The sequence below is a fragment of the Neolamprologus multifasciatus genome, chromosome 16 (genome assembly GCF_963576455.1).
Source record: "Neolamprologus multifasciatus chromosome 16, fNeoMul1.2, whole genome shotgun sequence".
NCBI classification, from domain to species: domain Eukaryota; kingdom Metazoa; phylum Chordata; class Actinopteri; order Cichliformes; family Cichlidae; genus Neolamprologus; species Neolamprologus multifasciatus.
Window position 1 is genome coordinate 24,748,686 of NC_140454.1, and position 20,569 is coordinate 24,769,254.

Here is a 20,569-nt window from a genome sequence, read left to right on the forward strand (position 1 = left end):
ATCAGTGCTAATTTAAATAAGTCTATATTTAAAAAAAAATAAATAAATAATGATAAAAAACGGTCCAAAATAGATCAAATTGATGAAAAATAAAATGTCCAAGCAATGAGTAAGGAAAGGGAAAAAGTAAAAATTTAAGGTGTTTCTAAAACTTAACAGTCGATCAACATTCCTACCCGCATCTATGACCATGAGCTTTGGCTGAGGAAAAAATGGGATTGTGGAAGCAGGCGGTGGAAATGAGCTTCCTCTGAAAGGTGGCTGGACTCTTCCTTAGAGATGGGGCGAAGGTCGAAGTACGGATGCTGCTACTCCACATTGAAAGGAGCCAGTTTAGGGGTTCGAGTATCTGATTAGAGAGCCTCCTGGACACCTCTTAGACACCTCCTAGGTGAGATGTTTCAGGCATGTGCTAGTGGAAAGAGCCTAAGACCTGGGACCCTCAGGAGAGATTGTCTCTTGGCTAGCTTGGGAATGTCTTGGCCTCCCCCTGGATAAGGTGGAGGTGGTGGCCAGGGAGATGCCTAGACCCCTCGCAGCACCCTCTGCCGCTGGGACCCTAGCTCTGTTAAGCAGCTAATTTTGCTAATCTTATAAGAAGAGGTTTGTTCCACAGTGGTCTGGCTAAAACAATAAAAGCACATTTTGCCCTTTGTTTTAAGCCTGGATGAAACCTGTAACAGTAATTGATTCTCTGATCTGACAGGTCTGGGGCTTAGGCTTTTATATCTAATGAAATAGGTTTTCAGTTATATTGTTCTAAAGAATTGGTTTGACCTTTACAATATTTCTAGTTTGTACAAAGCAAAACTGAACTAGGCTTTTGATCCATGTTGAAACTGATAAATGCCTTGTTTGTGAGAAGGTTGCTGTGGTTTGGTTATTAGTTGTCCAAGGTGAGGAGTGACTCTATCAGAAACATAATTGGGACCAATTACAAGGATTATCAGTAAGACGTTAAAAGTCGGACTGCTTAATGTGAATGAGACCACTTGGATTTAAAGTATGCTGTAAAAACTAACCTGTGGTGAGGAAAATCACCTGTAAGCCTTGTGTAACACATCGTCGTTTCCTCACCTGTGGGACAAGTTGACCCCCAGTGAGAGCACGGTGATAACAAAACAACCCAAAATGAGACGGGCCTTCTTTGAACTGAGAACAAGACAAACTGCAGATGCAGCTCCTCTTTTGGACACAAGTTATTTTGGTACCTCTAGTCTCTTTTCTTCATCCTCCATTTGCCTTCACTGGTCTTGAATGTTGAATGCTGTTAACAGGCTGCTATGCTGCCTGTCTAGCTATTATGTCCAACATGCTGCTCGGTGGTATAAATTTTAATAATGTGCAGATAAGTTTGTTTCAAAAATTTTTATGTCCTGTGTGACAGACAGCTGTGGATCATTAACTTTTAAATGAATGTTTATGTATTCATATAGTTAGAACTGTGAGTGAGGAGGCTCAACAGTCAATACACTCCTTAGCACTAATAGTTGCCACTGACACTATAATTCTAACTTTACTTTTGACTTGTGTAACTAAGTTTACAGATGTAACAGTTTGAGAAAATATGTTCCCTACTTTTGAAGCATAAGCAATTAGGCAGTCTATAAGCAAAGGCATTTACTAAATAAAGATCCACAGGTGATATGTAGGTGGTTGAAATTTCAGCTAAAGATGTAGACCCTGAATCTAAAAAACAAAGGACTGGATAAAAAGAAGGAAGTCAGGTAAGACTTGGATCAAATGGATCATTTTAGTTATCCCCAAAATAGAAATAGGATTCTTGCCAAATATCACTCTATTTGGATATTAACTTAAGTATGTGTTTTTGGTTTTCCTCCCTGTTGCTACTTTGATGTTAGATTTATCCTTTTTTTTTTTTTTTTTTTTTAAAGAAATACAAAACCCAGAGTAACAGGAGTAAATCCGAAAACCCAGATTGGCATGTATCTACTTATGGTAGGCCCGTGCAGTTGGGTGAATTATAAGTTAAGTGCAGCATAAAATGCGTAACTAAAGGGTATACCTTGTGCAGTGGCAGTTAAACTTCAGAGATCAGTAAAAGTGAGTTGGGTGAGATTATCTTGCAGAACAAAAATGTTTAGGTATCATAAACATTTTTCCCACAAAGTTTATTCTCTGTATTAATCCAAGAATATGGAAAAATCCTATCGAGGGAACCCAGGAATTGCCATACTTCATTTAATAAAATCTGTGAATAGTGTTATCTATCATGCTTCTGCAACTGAAGGGGAAAAAACCCCATCATACAGCAAGAGCTTAGAAGCAAATTTCAATGCACAAAATGTACAAAAGAAAAAAAGATTGCTTTGTAATTGTTACAATCCTAAACAAAGAGAGATTTCTTCTGTAAAACCCCACCAGAACATCTGGACACTAGGTCTGTTAAAAGTCAGTGCCAATAATAAATGAAAATCGAATCGATGAAAGCCAGCAGTGAGCGACTCTGCTCAGTTTGGTTCCATCTGGTCCCGTCTGCTGTGTCCTCAGTAGTCTGAACCAGCTCCAGTAGACCTGACTAACTTGGGTCAGGTCAGCTCAGGTCACTTCCGCTGTGTGCTGTGAATTTTAGGGATCTCGTTGATCTCCCCACAATGAGCAACAGGCACGACACGCACACACCGGCTCCCTACACTGCCAGGGGGAAGATTACATTCAAAACAGCAGCAGCAGAGATAGCCATCATGCTGCCAACCAGCCCACATTCCCCTAAGCTTTCACACTTTGAAACACACTATACACTTGTTCAGACCAACAATAGCTCCCTTTAAAAAAAAAGCCTGCCTCATTCATTTTAGTATGACCACTGTGTTAGCTCAGCAGTGGTTTCAGCAGAAAAGTGTATTTTTTATTTATTTATTTAAAATTTTTTGCCAAAAAAGTCTAACCCATTTTAACTTGTTCAGCAGAGCAAAGCGCCGTGCTAGGTTGGCTGTTAAAGATGTGAAATGCACGTTCACAGATGCTGATTGAACACCACTTCAGGGATGCAGCTGGTTCTCAGAGGCTCTGCTTTGGTTTAAGTTGCATAGGTGGTGGTGATGCTTGTGGATGGAGTACTTGAACATTTTCCAGATAAATTTTACAATTTTCTTTTCATACTGTTTTTGACCATTATGATTACCATAGTTTTAAATGAAAGCTGGCAAAACCTCTTGTATTTCTGGAGGTGACTACACACATAAGCTCAGTTGTCTCGCAGACGTATGTGCCTCTTCCTGTTACTTTGGGCCATTCAGTGAACAAAATCCTGTTTCATCCTAACTGAACTAAACCCCAGGATGAAAAATATTAGTTTTCTTGGTACTGTTATGTATTGTTTAACTAACACAAGTTAGATTTTGTTTTACAAACAAGACCAGGATTCATCACTACATATTGATGTCGACGTGGTATTGTTATTATCTAAATGTGTACATTGTTGGGGGAAATTGTGCCAGAGACGCTGTGTTGTTATAGTTATTTGTTTGAAAAACTTATTGTATTAAAAACGTGAAGGAAAAGGGGGATTAACATACAAACACTAAATCTCCTGTTGCGAACAGCATGCGTGACACATTTTTTTGGGTGTATGCATAAGTTTTAAAATGCTGTTGATTTCATCTTCAGTCACGCATTTTTATTTTTAGGCTTTAGTGGGCTGCCACTGTCATCCCCCCTAAACATGCAGGCAATGTGCTGAATCATGGCTGGCATTCCTGTGGCCAGAGCACTGTCCAGTCAGCTGCAGGAGTTTAACACACACACACACACACATGTAGAAGCAAAAATGCAGTGCATGACTTTGCTATAGGCGTAAGGATTGCTGCCTCTTTGTACTCCATGTGTTTCATAGTGTTTGTTCTGCTTCTGTCATTATGTCTCTGTTCGCTCTTAGCCCAACAGCACAGCTACCAAAGGTCATCCCAGGATAACGGAGACATAGTTATTGATAGTTGTGAGGCTTTTGTTTTTTCTCCATCGATTGATGCTCTCATCATTCCTGCAGACTATTTTCAAGTCATTTTCTATAGTGTTGCTGGATCCTATGAGATATGTGAAGTTCTCTGTTATTGTGAATGTAAAACTATGATATTGTAACAACCCAATCTTATCACAGTGTATCGAGAAAATGTGGGGAAAAAAACCCCTACAACAAATAATAGCAATGATGCTATCATATAACAAATTAAAATGGAGGTGGTCTGTAAACACCAAAGTAACAATTATACAACTACTCACGATATCTGGTGTAATTAGTGAAGCTGTATCAGGATTTCACTTTTGAAAAGTCATGACGCATCTAAATGGTGTTGTATCCTGTGTAGAGAAAAGACAAGTTGGGTGTTAATCACTACATTTATCACCTGATTGTCATCGCGGGCGTGCCCAGCTCATTGATATTTAAATGTTTCTGCCCATGCTAGTCAGCACCAACAGTTGTTATTGTTTTACATTGTTCTAAAGGAATGACTAAGCATGGTTGGAAAAACAAGTGTTAATTTAATGTTTTTAAGTATCAGTGAAAGACATTTGCAAGAGCTGCTGTGGTGTTGTTACTACAAGTCTTAATGGGTAGTAGAAGTTATCTGCCACTAACTGGGGCTACAGGTTCGACGGACAGTACCACTCGTTCTCCTGTGATACAAATGAGCGAGGTTAAAGACAGCTGTTAGAAGTAACAATTCTGCAATATGATGTCGAAAATATTTTATTTCTGCTGTGTCCAGGGTAAACTGACATCACAAAGTGACTGAAGCTTTGTGAAACACATTCATGTAATATTTGTGTGGACAGTGCTTAACTTTGTCCATTTGACTGTGTGTTTTTGAAAGTTTTGTGAGCATTTTGTTACCTTTTGGACTGTTTAAATAACTACTGAAGTAGTAGCAGGAACAGCCTTAATATTGTTATCGTGACAGAACAATGATAGATAATCAGTTTGCTGTTATGAGAAAATCGGCAAACGTTTTTGGAGGTTTGAAGTACAGCTATGTCACTTTGAATGGGCCTGTTGTGCTTTTCTGTATTTTGTCATATATTTACTGTTACAATGGTGGGTATTACTATTAACCATGGTCACTATGTGCAAGCAATTCTTTTGGAGTTGTTTGAACTCTTGGTTTAAGGCAGTTGCCACTAGTTGAAAAACGATGGATGCCAGCAGAGAAATGTTTTAAGAATCCTATTGATTGGAAATGAGTTAAAATAAAAGGCTTATCTATAAATACCAAAGCTAAACAGTGTTGGGTTATCTCAGGCTAGTGCAGTTTGATACTTTGACTGCTTGGCTGTGGTGATGTGAGAGTTTCAGTCAGTCAGGGTGCTTTCCCATAGGCTTCAATATTCATTCAGTCTGGCTTTTTGTGAGCTAATCCCTTTCTCTATGCTCTGTGGCTGAATGAGGAAGGCTGCTGGAGCTCTACTCTGCTGGAGGCCCCCCCCCCAAAAAAAAGTCCTGGCAGCTGCTTCTCTTATTAGCATGAGTAAAGCACTGAGATACTTCTCTGTGTCTATACTAAACCGTTTCCCATATAATACTTAGGTATCAGCAAATATTTATATGTAATACTTTTTACTTGTGCATCTGTGTTGACATGCACTTGTATGCACACACTTAATAACAAAAACCAAGAGTTTATTTTGAACTTCAGATGTCTTTAGACTAGAGATTGACTGTTTGTTTGGTTTATTTTATTTATTTATTGCTCTTAGTTTAACTTTTGACAGCTACTGGCACAGTTTCTGTCTATACTGTGTCTCTGTGTGCAGTTTTGAGCTCTGTAAACAGTGCTGTACTACCCCCTGCTGGTTAACAAGCAGCGACTGCCAACAGACACCAGGATCATCATATTGGATGCAGACTAGGACTGTCAAGGGATGGTTTGAATGCTGCTTCTAGTCCTGAAAGAAGCACATTTAAACCTAAGAGTCCTAAATACGTTCTTCTTTAAGTCTTCCTTTTCAGGCACGCTAGCTGTCCCGCTGGGAGGGAAAAGCAATGCAGTAGAGCTATAAATTCATAACCTGTAAAACATAATTATTATTTTTTTTTAATTCCTCAGTACATGAAGGATGGCCAATTTTTGAGCAAACAGAGGTTGTTTTTGTTTTAAAGACCAGTTTTTCCAAACTGTGATCAACTTTTCCCCTTGTTACAGTAAAAATGTTCCGTTTAACCTGCCTGAATCCAGGAATGGTTCTTGTTTTTGAGTTTCATAGCCCATTTACTTTTATATTTTCCTCATTCATTTAATGTTGGGGTTTTTGTTTTGTTTTTTAAATATGTTTAATGTCTCTTTAACAGCACTTTTTCAAGAGCACTTGTTATTCATTACAAAGTGTATTTATATTACATATAAAATATATGGATTAACACTTTCAGAAGAGCGGGTGTGGATGACAGAAAATTATAGCACTTTGTTTTTTCCAGAAAGTAGATTAAAGAGTTTTATTTAACAAATCTCAACTCTGCTGTTAGATGAAAGGTGTGAGGAAAGCCCTGTAAAGTCAGATGATTGAGGAGCACTGCAGTTTTTTCCTTAAAAGAAGGAAGAAGTAAAGCATGTTCATGTCATTTTTCTTTCCTTTTCTTTTCCTTTGGCTATTTGACATGTATTTTAACTCCACAAGAAAAACAAGGAAAACCAAAATAAATCAGTCCTGGTGACTTTTCTTTGTGGGAACCAGATTTTTATTTTTATTTTAATTTGAAGGGAAAGCTCTGGCACTGGGGTGACTGAGGACAATGAGTGGTGAAATGTGAGAAATGCACACCTTTACTGCACGGTTGCTTTAATGCTTTAAGGTGTGATTAGACTTGATGAAAAGTAGGGTTGGTTGTGAAAACGGTACACTAATATTTTCTCACAGTGCCTGTAAGTACCTGAGCAAATTATATGGGGCCTAATATAAACAGTTGGTAGACATTTGCTGTTAATATGCTCACCTGGTTAATATTATGTGTTCATGATAAATTAATGATAAGTGACCTTCCCATGTAGACCGGACTGAAAAGATAATGAGCAGTTATCTGTTTAAGATCACAGGCTTGCGTTTGTATTGTCCTGTTAACTGTAGTAGAGGCTGTTACAAGGGCAGGCGGAGGCAGGTCTACATTAGGGAACAATCATCTTATTTATTCTGTTTTATTTTTTAAATCCTGAGATGTTAACTTATTACAGATATTTTATTTGTATTTTCATTTAGTTATAATTGGAAAGCAGAGGCTGCTTCAAAGAGAAATGTTAATATAGTTAATATAATCTGCAAAAGTTTTCAGCAGCCAAGAGCTCATATTACTCTTCATTAGGTGTTGGTTCAAGACATGGTCTAAGCCAGGACCACAAACTTTTCCTTCATTAATCTTTTTTTTTTTGTCTGGAAATAGGCTTACTATATGTGTGGGAAATCAGCATCATTTGACTAGGTTTATACATAAACTAATTTATAATGGAGAAAAAATGCCTCAGACCTACGGTGTATCACAATCTAAATTTCATCAGAATGTCTTTATGCCAGGTTTTTTTTTTTTTTCTTTTTCTATCATTTTTGAGACGTTTTGCTTTGAGTATCAAAGTTTCACAGGCAGTTTAATTCTCTGGAGTATCAAAGAAACCTTTCAGTTTTGTTTTGTTTGTTTTTTTTTAATGTCAGAGAAGGTTTGTTTTTGAGAATGGTGAACTTCAGCTCACAAGTCAGTTTGCGAGATGCCAAATTTGAATTGTTTCTCTGAGGAGCAGTTCACCATAAAGATGTGTACAGTGTGGAGTGTGCTGAATTAGAGAAAGTTTGGCTGCAGGAATGTACCAGCAGATGGCAGTGTGCACAAGCTAATACCTACTGGTCATCCCCAAACGGGCAGTTGCATTAGGAGTATAGCCTCGCCTTGCTGGTCTGTGACAGTCAAGTTATTTATTTTATTTCATATTTGTAAAATGGGAGGAAATGGTGAAACAAAGAGAAATGAATTTCCTTTTAGGCTCAATGCTCAGAACACTCATGAATGAACAAATGCCTGTTACAGCTTCTTATCAAATTCTTTATGCTGTTATAACTGTGTTAGGGAAATTTAATGTAATAGGCTGGAAGGCTAGGAAGTGTAGGAATAGGGTATTTTTGTCACAGTCACTTATGGTGTGCCTCTTGGTGTAATTGTAAATAAATTGTTAGTATCAACTTGTTAAGATCAAAGTCTAATATGAGGGCAGTGTGTTGGTTCATCTCTCGATGTTTACTGCTAATTTTACTAAAAACTTCCCAAATATCACACGGATGTATCTTTTTACATATGAAAGCATCCTACTGAGCTCATCCACAGGCTAGGAAGTCCAGCTCAAGTGAGGCAGAAAATGAGTCCTTGGCTCCTTTTAGAGCTCTTCTTCACACACTTTTTCCACTTCAAAAAGGCTAGAAATGTTCAAAGCTTCACACCACAACAGCTTTTTATTAACGAGGAACAAAGAATTCAATTTGAGTCAAGTAAATATTAGCATGGTGACTTGAACAAAAATGTAATGACACTCATGACAAGATGAATTGTAATCGCATGCATGATGGAGGGCAGAAAATTGGACTAGTCGTTTAAAGAGTCATCCTCCAGAAGTGGTTTGTTTTTGCCACCTGTGTGCCAACGTAGTCTTTCCTACAGATGCATTATGGGAGTTGAGACGCTTCAACATGCTGTAGTGATATGAAATTTCCAGGTCACAGGCAGAAGGACAGAGGAGGCAGAAATGAGAGAAATGATGAGACCCTGGTGTTTTCAGGCCAGTTTTCTCAAGGAGTTACAGGAGAAAAGTTGAATTTCATCCTGGTTGTCGCCGCAGGATGGTGCTGATGTTTTATTGTCATTTTTTGATTTTTACAGTTAAAGCTATGTAGTTGTGTTGGGCTTGGGCTGTTATTTCCACTTTGCTGCAGATCTCTTGTTTGTTTAGCTTTTTTGGTAAATCCAGACTGTATTTTATGAATCATCTTTTTGATAGTTTTGCAGTCAAGCAGCTACCCAGACTCACTTATCTGATCCTCATGTTGACAAGCTACAAACAGTATATGTACCAACCAATATATGGCAGCGCCTCCTAGTTTCATCATCACTAGCTGGCACTGTTGAGCTGTAATTAGTCGGAGAATACTTCTCATAGTTATCACATGACTTAGCTCTGTCTCTGTAGCTATGCTTGGACATTTATATTCGTTAACCTTTTTTAGAGGAAGCTGGATACAAAAGCAGAAATATCCAGATAAGGATCGTCTTAGTGAAAGTGGCGTGACAGAGCTCGCAGGAAACAACATTTTGTTGTTTGGTTTGTCATTAAGCCGCGCTTATGATAGCTCTGCTGTCGTCAGGGGTTTAGGTGCGGTGACGGTGGCGCTATCATTGGCTAATCCACTCAGTGCTCCGTCCTCGTGTCTTCACTTGTAATCTTACATGAGTACAAAGAGGAAACTGGGTCAGGGATTGGAGCTTAACATTTCCAGTTATTGATCTGCTGCTCCTCTTCTATCAGCTGATGCTAGGTAAAGAAAAACTGAATAGCAACATTTTGTTTCCCCTACATTACAAAAAAGAAAGAAATAGATACAAAGACACATTTTTGTATCATTGTGTTTTTGTTGGTAGGCATTTGTTGTTCTGAAGAAGCCTAAGAGATTTGGAAAGACCAAAGCATTATTGATCTTAGTGCACCCAATTTCCTCAGTGATCCATCACTGATCAATTCTGCTGCTCCCTGAACCTTCAGTGTTTATATTTGTATTTCCACAGCTCAAATTAGTTTGCAGGTAGCAGCAAAAGGGGGGATGAAAGAGAAGCAACAATATGTAGAAGGCAAACCAAATTAATCAAAAGGAAATACTTGGGATACTTTGTTTGATAGGTGATGGTGAGATAAAACCGTAGGCAACACAGAAGTATTGCACTTGTGATGTAAACTAAAAGCCTTGCTCTTCGTAAATGTTTCAGGATTTTGCATTTTTTTTCAAGATGCATTACAGATGGGGAAAGTTTAGGAAATACTGGAAAATGTGCAGTGGAGATGCTAATCTGAATAGCTTTACTTGATTATTGATAATTTTATCCTACTGTTAAGCTGTTGGTTTGAAAAAGCCCTAACCTTAAGGGGCTTGCGCTTTATTTATAGTGCTGCATTAAGTTTGTGGCGTAGGTCTATACACTTTACCATAACCCCATGCACCTTCCCAGAAATGTGTCTACACAGACCTCAGGCAACAGATTGATCTGTTTGGTAATAATACGCAGTGTAAACTCACCATATTGATCAACACAAAGTCGTACTTCTGTGAACTAAATGTAACAGGCTGTAATTATATCTAGCTTGCTTGTTACATTATAGAAATAGATAATAATCTGGCAGTGTTGATATGAGGCTTTTCTCATTTCCACAGCTTTGAAAATCGCTGTATAGACTCAGAGCTCAATATTCCTCAGGCATTGTGTAGATTGACTGTGAGGGTTGATGTTACCAAGAGATGACGTCTAAAACTTTGATTGTTGCACTAGCCAGCTGACCACTGCTGCAGTCTTTTCCTTAAAAGATGATGATATTACAGCTCAGGTCTGGCGGTGGAAAAGTAAAAATGGGGACACAAAATTATCATGGAGGTTATCATTTTATTTCCTGTTTTCTCCCAGCTATTGTAGCATCTCCCATTCTGTTGTCTGAGAATGTCTGAACTCCTGCATTAATCGTATTGCTCAGTTAACATATGCAATATCTCTCGTAGTGCAAACAGGAAGTGCATCTTAAATGTTCTCGATGTGAGAAGCTATAATTGTGCATAAAGAGTACAGCGCTTTTTAGTAGCATGGTGTCATTAGTTTTTGTTCTGTTACATCCTATTAGCTGCTGGCTATTCATTAGAATAATGCCCATCCCTAGGAGAGACCATTGTTTAATGCACATCATCAGTTCTAAAATAGAAACACATGACTGTGCTGATGCCGCTGGCCAAAAAGAATTTCTGTACTGCTGCTTCTGCCCACTGCTTTCCCTGATTTGGCTGAGAAACCTGTTGAATATGGAGGGAAATTTGTTGAGATGTAGAGCAGGGCATGAGAGGTGCAGATGACTCAGTCAGACTTGTGTGTCTGTATGAGAATAACAGCCTCCCACCAGCCAACACAAACACACTTAGGCTGCGTTCACACTGCAGGCGAAAGTGCATCAAATCTGATTTTTTTTTACCTTATACGACCCATATCCGATCATGGTATGACAGTGTGAACGGCACAAATGGGATATTTTCAAATCTGATTTGGGTCATTTTCGTATGTGGTACTGAATCCGATACATATCCGATGTTTCAGAAAGCGACTGCTGTGTGAATGGTCAAGTCACATTAAATCAGTCTTTTACGTCACTGACACAAGACAGACACCAATTATCAGCGCCCGAGAAGACATCGCGAACGCTTCGTGGTGATCCGGTGAAACTGCTGGGAAGACAACGTTGGAGAAACGTTAACATTTTATTTGTACTGTATAATCTGCAGATTCTGACAGAAATCTGCAACTATCCTTTGAAGCACCGCTCCTCTAAAACAGCAATAATGATAATTATTAGGTTATTTACAATATTATGTAAATAACAAAATAACTTAAAGCAAAAATTGGGAAACGTGAAGTCCGAAGTCTTTATATTAAGGGCCATCAGTCAAACAATATTGTTTGCTCTGGGTCTAAACAGAGCACGTTGTGTGTGACGTCTTCTTTTGCGCATGGGGGCCGCTTTGAGCGTTCACACTAGAGCGCGTTTGCTGTCGCATTTTATTTGTAGTGTGAACAAGCAGACAAAAAAATCAGATTTGATCAAAAAATCGTAATTGAGCATTAAGACCTGCAGTGTGAACGTAGCCTTATAACACCTTGTGATAGCTTTTAAAGTGGTGACTCTGTAGCAGGTGTGAGTTGTAAAGGTTTGTAACCCAGACATCAGTGTGACTCAGTTTTCCACCCTCACAGACGCTTAAGGATTTGATTTTTGGGAGGTTAAAAAACCCCTCAAATATATATATCCCCTCATATTATATTATATTATATTATATTTTAATGCAGTTTGTAGTGCAGATTTTCAGCCTGTTCCCTCATAGCATTAAAAATTAACAGAAAGAAACACTGAAACTGAAGGCAGAGAAACCCACAAACAAGCAGCATCTGAAAGTGGCTGATATAAAGGTCTGGCAGAGCATCTCCAGGGTGAAAACACAGCATTTGGTAAATTTTCTTCCAAGTACAGCAAATGGTTCCTATAATGAAAATTGGGTGACTGTGTAAAAATAGTTGTAATTGCAAAACACTTTGAATTAAAGCTGATTTAAAATTCACTGTGGTGGTGCACAAATTACAAAAATCACGTTTTTGATACTTTGATTACTTTGTCATTCATGAATGATCTCTGCACTGGAATTGCTTGAAACTGAGTCTGCAGAGAAGAACATGGCCTGCAGTTGTAGATGGTGGAATTAAAAGTTCACCTGCAGGATGAGGAATCAACTGCAAAGCAGTTTTTTACCATCAGTTATCATCATAAATTATACTGTTTACTACTTTACTGGAAAAGCGTGGGTGACCCTCCTTTGGCATGTAAATGCAGGGCTCTTTTTCCAACTGCCACCACAAATACAATGCGCCTGTGTGGGGTAACGGTGCTGATATATCTGTGATAGGTCAATATCAGTTGATTTATTGATCAGTCACTTTACAGGACCATTACAGATGTCAGAAATTTTTTTTTTAGTTTCTTTTAATTAAATTTATCACACAACTTATAAAGTTACCAGTCATTAAAATCAATCCTGTGTAGAGGCCCATAGTATCAGTGCATCATTTGGACATGCTTACTGCCCTTTTCTCTTCCCCTTTTATTGCTGATGTGAGCATCATTTCTGTCCTCTGATGTCTGGACAGAACACTGTGTTTTCTTTGGCTGCTAATCCTTTTAATGCCAGGTTTCACTCCGCATTATTCAAACCTGCTGCTCACAAACCATCACAGCTTACGTAACTCTGTGTGAGTGTGTGAGTGTGTGTGAGGATTATCAGTGGTGGTAAACCCCACCCTGATAACTTGTGGTTGTCTGCTCATTAGCAGACAACCACAAGGCTGCAACCATTAGCAGCCTTCCTCGTCACGTACATTCCTCGCAAAAATGCTCAACTTAAGGCTTCAACAAGAGACTTCAGAAACAGTGGCTGATGTCCGTAGTATCTCTCTCCATTTTGTATATGGTCTATAACTAAACCTCACGAGTCATCTTTGTCATGGATGTCTGGATGTTAATGTTGCAGACCATTTATAATTTTCAGTCATTTGTTTGGGAACTGAAGGACATAGGTACTGACATTATACTTAATGAGCAGGTTTGGTGGCAGTAAAGGTGACATTGTACAATTCAATTTGCTTAGCTAAAAAGTTATTGCGAATATAAGTCGTCAAACTGAATATTCTTTATATTTGAAACATGCATTCCTTTGTGCCTCTCTCCCTTCTCGCCGTATGACTCAGTGAGAGTACTAATGCAGGGGCGGTGGATCTAGGCCATTCTAGTCCCCATGTCTCTGGCCGACTCTCTCCCTCCTCCTTTGCCTCTCCCCTCATGTGTGACTTTTAATTTAGAGTGAGGACTGAGGACTTGCTGCTGTCAGCCCAAATGTTCGAAAAGCCCATCCCTCTGTCACGTATGGATGCCAAAATGACCACTCATCATTCCTCCCTGCTTCTCTGACTGACTCACTCAGTAGCTCTCTGTCATTCTCCATAGTCAGGGTGTCACAGTGGAAAAACCACTGCCAGGACTTACTGGTAAAGTCTGTGTGTGCTCCCCACTATCAAACTACAGCACAGCCAAAAGCCTTTACAATTCAACAATTCAATGGGCCTCTTTTCTCATCACTGGGACGCGTCAGGTCCATTTTCCCCTTAGACATGGCAGAACTGGCTGCCATGTTTAAAAAAAGAGTGAATTAAACCAGAAACTATATATTTATTAGTAGGGGTGCAACGATACACAAAATTCACGGTTCGGTTCGGTTCGATACTTTGGTGTCACGGTTCGATATTTTTTCGATACAAAAAAAATGTTCATGCCTTTTTATTAATTTGTCATTTATTAAATTTTCACGGCACATTCTGCACCACATCTCTGTGCGTTCATCATTTGTTTGAAGCCAGCTCACCTCCTGCAACCACTTTTCAGAGAATACGCGCTTCTTTTGTGGTTCGGACTCCTTCTGACATTTCTTTGGAGGTGGAGGAACATCACAGTAACTGCTTAAAGGAGCTTCTTCGACATCTTTAAGAGTTCTAAACAAATGTCTGTCCTCCTGAAAATCTTATGTACGCAAACACGCGTTGCAACTTCTTATCTTGTGCGGGTTTTTATTTTGACAGCGAATGCGCACCTGCGGACCACTTATGTGCAGCCCTGGTTATTTAGCTCGTCATATTGCAGCCACAGAAATTCTTTTGTCCATGAAACCATAAAGCTGCACTTTCTTTTTCCTTATAGTCTGATTTGTCATAACCTTTCCGTTTTGTGGTAAGCTTTTCTTTGGCTGTCACTTCTTCACGCTGACCTGTCTTATTTGGCTCAGCAGAACTAAAATATATATCCTGCTGCTTTTACACACGCACTAACATAACGCTCAGCGATTCTCTGCGCGATCAACCTCTCACATGTTTAAGCTGCGGGAGATTTCACTTGTCATGTTTGCATAGTAAGCTAACGATTGATAAGACGATGTCAGAGGAATTGGTGCGCAAATTATCATCACTCACCAATCAGTACTGTCGCTCTCTATACACAGTTCACGCGATTGCAAAGTGAAAGCAAAAAACAAGCGCAAATTCAAACGCGATTTCAGTATGTCACATATTGACAGTGGCCGATGCCAATGACATAATTACCCAGCTACATTTCCAAAAGAATGCAAAAGCATTGACATATATTTTTCCTTCCTAGGATAGGCCGACGGGCAGGGCAGAGATAGATTTTGGTAGCCCGACTGGAAAAAAGCCCCGTCGGGCTAGCGATTTTGCGAGCCCTGTATCTGATTGAGGAATCACTCATCTTTGGAAAAGAGAGTTTATTATGGAGAAATGTCTCTTTCCAAAATAAAAGCTATACTATACGCTTCTTCTGGGCTATATTCTCAGCAGCATATTAAACATATCAGGTCCCCATAAGGAGAATCGTGTGCTAACGGCTGTCTAAATGACTCGGGTAAAGTTTGTAGCATGCTGCTTGTTGTTTTTCTCTGCTTCCACTTGTCTTTGCACTAGGATGATGTCGGAGTAAATGTGCAGTCATATTGGTTGTGTTCCCACTAGTGCTGTCAGCGTAAATCTGAAATGACATTAACGTCACAACACGGCAAATCTCCGTTAACGAGCTACCGCGGATCACCTCATGAGTGGGGCTGGAAGACGTCAACACATTAACGAGCTAACTGCGCTAACACACTAGTTCCCACCAATTGAGCATTGCTGGCACATCCAACATACTGTTTTACTTTTGTCCATGACAGGCTTACCTTCAGGGTCATACATCACATGAAAACCAAAATAGTTCCAAACGCCAGATCTGAATGAGGGTGGGGGAGGTTCAATTTGCCATGTTGCAACTAGCCTAGCTTCTGTCTCGCTAGCTTGCCCTGCGCTCAGTGAATCTGTGTTCGACTACTCCGCCTAGGCTGCACTGTCGAGCGCAGATCCACTGAGCGCTCAACACAGACAGCATCATCAGAAGGAAAGTTGATAAAATAAATTAAAAATGTTGTATCGTTCGATACATATGCGTACCGAACCGAAAGCACTGTATCGAACGGTTCGATATCGATACGAGTATCGTTGCACCCCTATTTATTAGGGATAGACAAAAACAAATTAGAAATAATTAAGGAGACAGATAACATCAGAATAAAATTACTCCTATTAAATTCTAGCTACATCAAAAGCATGTTATGACAGGAAACTGCAAATACGTCATTCCAACTTAATCATGTATAGTTTACTGTGAAATCTGGTGTAATGGTGGTATTAATTTTTCTCCATACAACATTATTGTTCTATTTTTCTTGTGCTTGTTTTCTTTTGTGCCGTTCGCTTGTCAGAGTCTATAGGCGAAAATTAACGTGTGGCTAAATCTGGCATTTTTTAAAAATGTGGTGTGGCTTTGTGAGAATTCCCCCCCCCCCCCCCCCCCCCCAAAAAAAAAAAAAAAAAAAAAAAAAGAGATTTCAGTCTAAAAAGCACCCACTGAGATAAACGTTGAGTCTGTGGTCAATCAGAAAGTTACTCTGAGATGATGATATGAGGATGATGACTGCATGTTGGAAGTACCCAACTTTTCAAGCTAATCATCATATCTGTGAAATTAAGCAACAGAGGTCACCTCAGGTCTATGGGAAGTCTGGTTTCTGATGGTTCAAAATAAGAAGTAAATGAAGTAAATGCATGATAACCCAGCAGTGCATCTGCTTCTGTGTAGTTTAACTTTTTGCATGTGTTTAGGCTGCAGAAAGGTGCAGGTCACCTGTGTGCTCAGTTACTAGCAAGTATGGAGTAATTGTTTGTCTTACTAGCCTCAGAAGGGAAATGTGTGTTCATATGTACTGTAAAAGGGGGCCCTTTCTTTAATAAGTATTCTTCATTTTTAAGTTTTAATTATTTTCTCTAAATAAATAAAAATCTGTCCACTGGAAATATAGTTGAATATAAAACATTAACTCAAAAACTAAAAAATTAGTCCTTCAACATACCCGTTAGAATAAAAATAATCTCTAAGAATATGGTTTACCTAAAATATAATGCCATAAACGGGGTGTGGCATGAGCTGCCCAGAAGTCATGTGGTACTGATTCATATCCCCTGGATTGTGCTCATCCTTTACCTGTTGTTTCTTGGCGGGCTGTCTCTAAGCCAGCAGAGGCCCTGTGAGTACATGTTGTGTTTTCTATCTGTGGAAAGCACTAAGCCATCTTAAAGCTGCTATCCAATGAGATATGACAAGATAAGACCCTAAAGCACAGGGTCTCTGGTCTGTCACACAACGGGCTGGCATATGTACTCGTAAAAGGACAAAGACATGTTTTGGTTTGAAGTGGCGAGTTAAGTAACCAGTGTCAGGAATGCTCTTACCGTCTTTGACGGGAAACCCTAAAATCCTGTTGACTTTGAGTTCAAGGGAATTTTGTAGCCTTATTAATCTCTGTCACTAAAGGTTAAAGGACTGATTTGTAGTTCTTGAGACCAAAGAATGCTACAAACTGAGACTCCGCGTAATCTTTTTTAAGATCTGTTTTATTTTATTATATTTTGCATATGTCTCAGGCTATAGAGACCACAGGAGCAGGGAACTCATTGGTCCACATGCTAATCTGCGGTGATGGTTTATGTAACTCTTATCACATGATCACACGTCACCACCGGCTCAGTAACTGGCTGTATTCAGTAAATCACTCACTAGTCAGCCATTCAAACACAAATGAGTGACCGAGGGAAAAAAATAAGGAGCTCACGTACAGTCATAACCTGGCACGCTGCCTTTTATTCACTGTCCAGCTACAGCTGCGTCTTTTGCTGTGATCTAGCGCGCTGAATTTAATAGGGTACGAGTGGTGTGGGGGTTTTTTTTTTTTGTTTGTTTTTTTAAAAAAAAACAAAACAAAAAAACCCACACTAAACAAAGAAGGTCAGGGACACACTGCTGCTGCGCTTACTCTGGAGTGTATATGCTGCTGCTGACGGACGGCTCCATGAGAGTGCGGGGGATACGAGTGCAAGGCCATGACGAGATGGCAATGAAGCTTTTGTTCTGGGAGCTGGAGCAGCATCTCAAAAGGTAAAATGAAAACAGGGAACCCCCACCGCCATCACCACCTCACCCCCTTCCCTAAAGGGGTCTGTATACGGTAGCTGTGAATAGACCAGTCACTACAGTAGCTGCACACAAAAGGCTGCATGGCTATATTGTCCTTCAGTCATGCAGGGCTTCAGGGTTGCATTAGCACTGCATGTTCTTTTAATTCACGTGTAGCAGATAAACTCTAGGGAGTGTTTGATGTATAGTAAATGTGCAGATGGCGAGTAGACGATACACTCTGTAGTCCATGTGTGCTGCTTACTCATATCTTCTGGTGGGGTGAGTAATTAAAACCTACAGCATGCTGCTTTTTTTTTTTTTTTTTTTTGCCAGATTCTGCTGTTTTACTTTTTTAATTGGCCTCTTGTTACAAAATGGGGCCATCTCCTCCATCATCTCATATGAAGTCCTATTTTCGCAGCAGATGCAGCCCACAGTGTCATTTCTGTACTTCCTGTTGAGGTGTTCTTGATAATATGCACTGAAAATGCGTTAAAATCATTGTTGTTGGTGTTGTATAAAGTACATTATACTTATAATGGTATCAGCTACATGTACATAGTTTTTTATTGAAATAAGTGCTCAGTAATTGTGGTCAGATAAAAGTAGAACATCATCCAGGAACTGGGTTATTTCTCTAAGTTTCTTCATTAGGTCACTGGGCTGGTGTGTTGTTTCACAGCAAACTAGCGAGGCCATTCATCGGTTGGCTGACCTGCGTATGACACTGCCAGTTATTGCATGCATAGTTTAAACACTACAGTGTTCTGTAATACATCAGCGAACAGAATAAAGAAGAATTACTGTGACTTTCATAGCAGCATTTTAATGGGTTCGCTGCATCTGTGGCACATGGTGGTGGCAGAAATAAACTGAAATGTTTTTAATGACTGTGATGGACTGGTGAGCCATCCTGTCCTGGGTATACTGGGACAGCTGAGATAGGCTCCAGCCTTGGATGGATGCCTTTAATTGCTGCCTTTCTTAATAGAAACAAAGAACACACTCATGCAGACCTCAGCAATGAAAACATGCCTTAAATAGAGTTGGAAAATGGGTACTAATGTCTAATTGAAAATGTGAGGTGCTTCAACTCTGGATTAGTTTTTGGGGGGTTTTTTTATGTTTTTTCCAAAGGTGCAGTGTGGAGTATATAGTTCATTGGAGGGTGTTTGTAGTCGTAAACATGCTGCAGCCTGGTGAGGAGTTACTTTGGGCTTTTACAGAGGGACTAAAGCTTCAGCTGTAAAGGAAAAATGATGCTTGCTTTGTTTTTATGTCTGAAAGCCACAGTTGTAATTAAATAAAATTTGATTTGTTGTTTCTGTGTTACCTGATTCCAAAAAAAAAAAAAGGTAAATGGCCTGTATTTGTATAGCGCTTTACTAGTCCCTAAGGACCCCAAAGCGCTTTACACATCCAGTCACCCACCCATTCACACACACATTCACACACTGGTGATGGCAAGCTACATTGTAGCCACAGCCACCCTGGGGCGCACTGACAGAGCCATGGGAAAAAGTTCACATTTTCCCACCTTTTGACTTTTCCCACCAGTCAAAAGGTGGGAAAATGTGAACTGCATCTTTGTGATGGCCAGCAGGGGGCGACTTTTGTGGTTTCTGAACAACTTAAGTTGTGCAGAGTAGGCCTGGGTATCACAAACAAAAATACTGCATGATCTTCACTGGCAACTATTGGACTATTCTTTGAATTCTGGAGACAATCGATACAAATGTAGCAGTTTGTGGGCAAAAGCTGGTGCTAGCTGGTTAGGCTGGCCAACTTGCAGTTTTACTAAATTAACTTGGACCACTCACATTTGCAAAACAGTACATGTGCGTCTAATTTGGCCCACAGTCAAGCTCAAGCACCACGATATTTAGACTGCACCTCAATGAATATACAACCCAAGAGATGACTGAATAAAGTATGTCTGAGATTTCAGTAGAACACAGAAAACTATCAAATGTTTAACCTAAGACATTTTATTAGTTCGTTACAAATATTTACTCTATTTAATTTTGATGGCAGCAAAACATTTCAGGAGTTGCCCTGCCTGCATTCCAACTTTTTAACCAATGGAAAATCATGAAACTAATAAGACACAACACAGATGAGCTGGGACTGCTGACCAACGAGAATCCTGTTATCAGACAAGAATGGGACAACTTCCCCTGTTTGGCTGCTCTCCTCAGATGTTTATGGACTGTTGTTTAAAGTTGAGGGGATGTTTGTTTGTTTGTTAGTGGTATATTTTCTCAGTTTTAAACATTTGATATGGTTTCTGATCAACTGTGAATGAAATATGGGTTTATAACATTGTCAGTGTCCCAACTTCTTTAGAAGTGGTGCTGTAGCTGTTAGCCTATTAACCTGTTTCCATCAGTTCAGTTTCTCCCAGCCTCCGGACTTAACTACGTTTCTGTCAGAAACTCTGGATCTATTTGATAATTTGAGTTAAAACTTTATAACTAATTTAAAATTTTGTCCTAGAAGGTAAAAAGAAAAACCCCTGTCTTCACTGATGAGGGCTTTAGTTCAGGACTTTATTAGGTTTAAATCACATGTGGGGAAACTAAGTTACTAAGTTTCAGTGGTGTTTTTGTGCAAGTTGCACCTTGAAAAGCTTGTTCCTGGCTTTTCCTGGAAGTGCATCAAATTTTTCAGCATAAACACGTATA

At 39.4% G+C, this 20,569-nt stretch overlaps 1 protein-coding gene across 2 annotated transcripts in view; it reads left to right on the plus strand.

Moving 5' to 3' along the window:
• LOC146500889 (TSC22 domain family protein 1-like) overlaps positions 1 to 20,569 on the plus strand; it is a 45,218-nt gene that overhangs the window by 16,026 nt on the left and 8,623 nt on the right. The window contains exon 3 of one of the 2 annotated variants that reach the window (XR_014869816.1): positions 1 to 10,580. This exon is cut by the window's left edge and continues 1,329 nt beyond it. The exons of the other annotated variant lie outside the window; for it this stretch is intronic. The gene's annotated coding sequence lies outside the window, so the exon portion shown is untranslated. Of the gene's footprint in view, positions 10,581 to 20,569 lie in introns of those variants that run through there. 2 annotated transcript variants of the gene reach the window in all.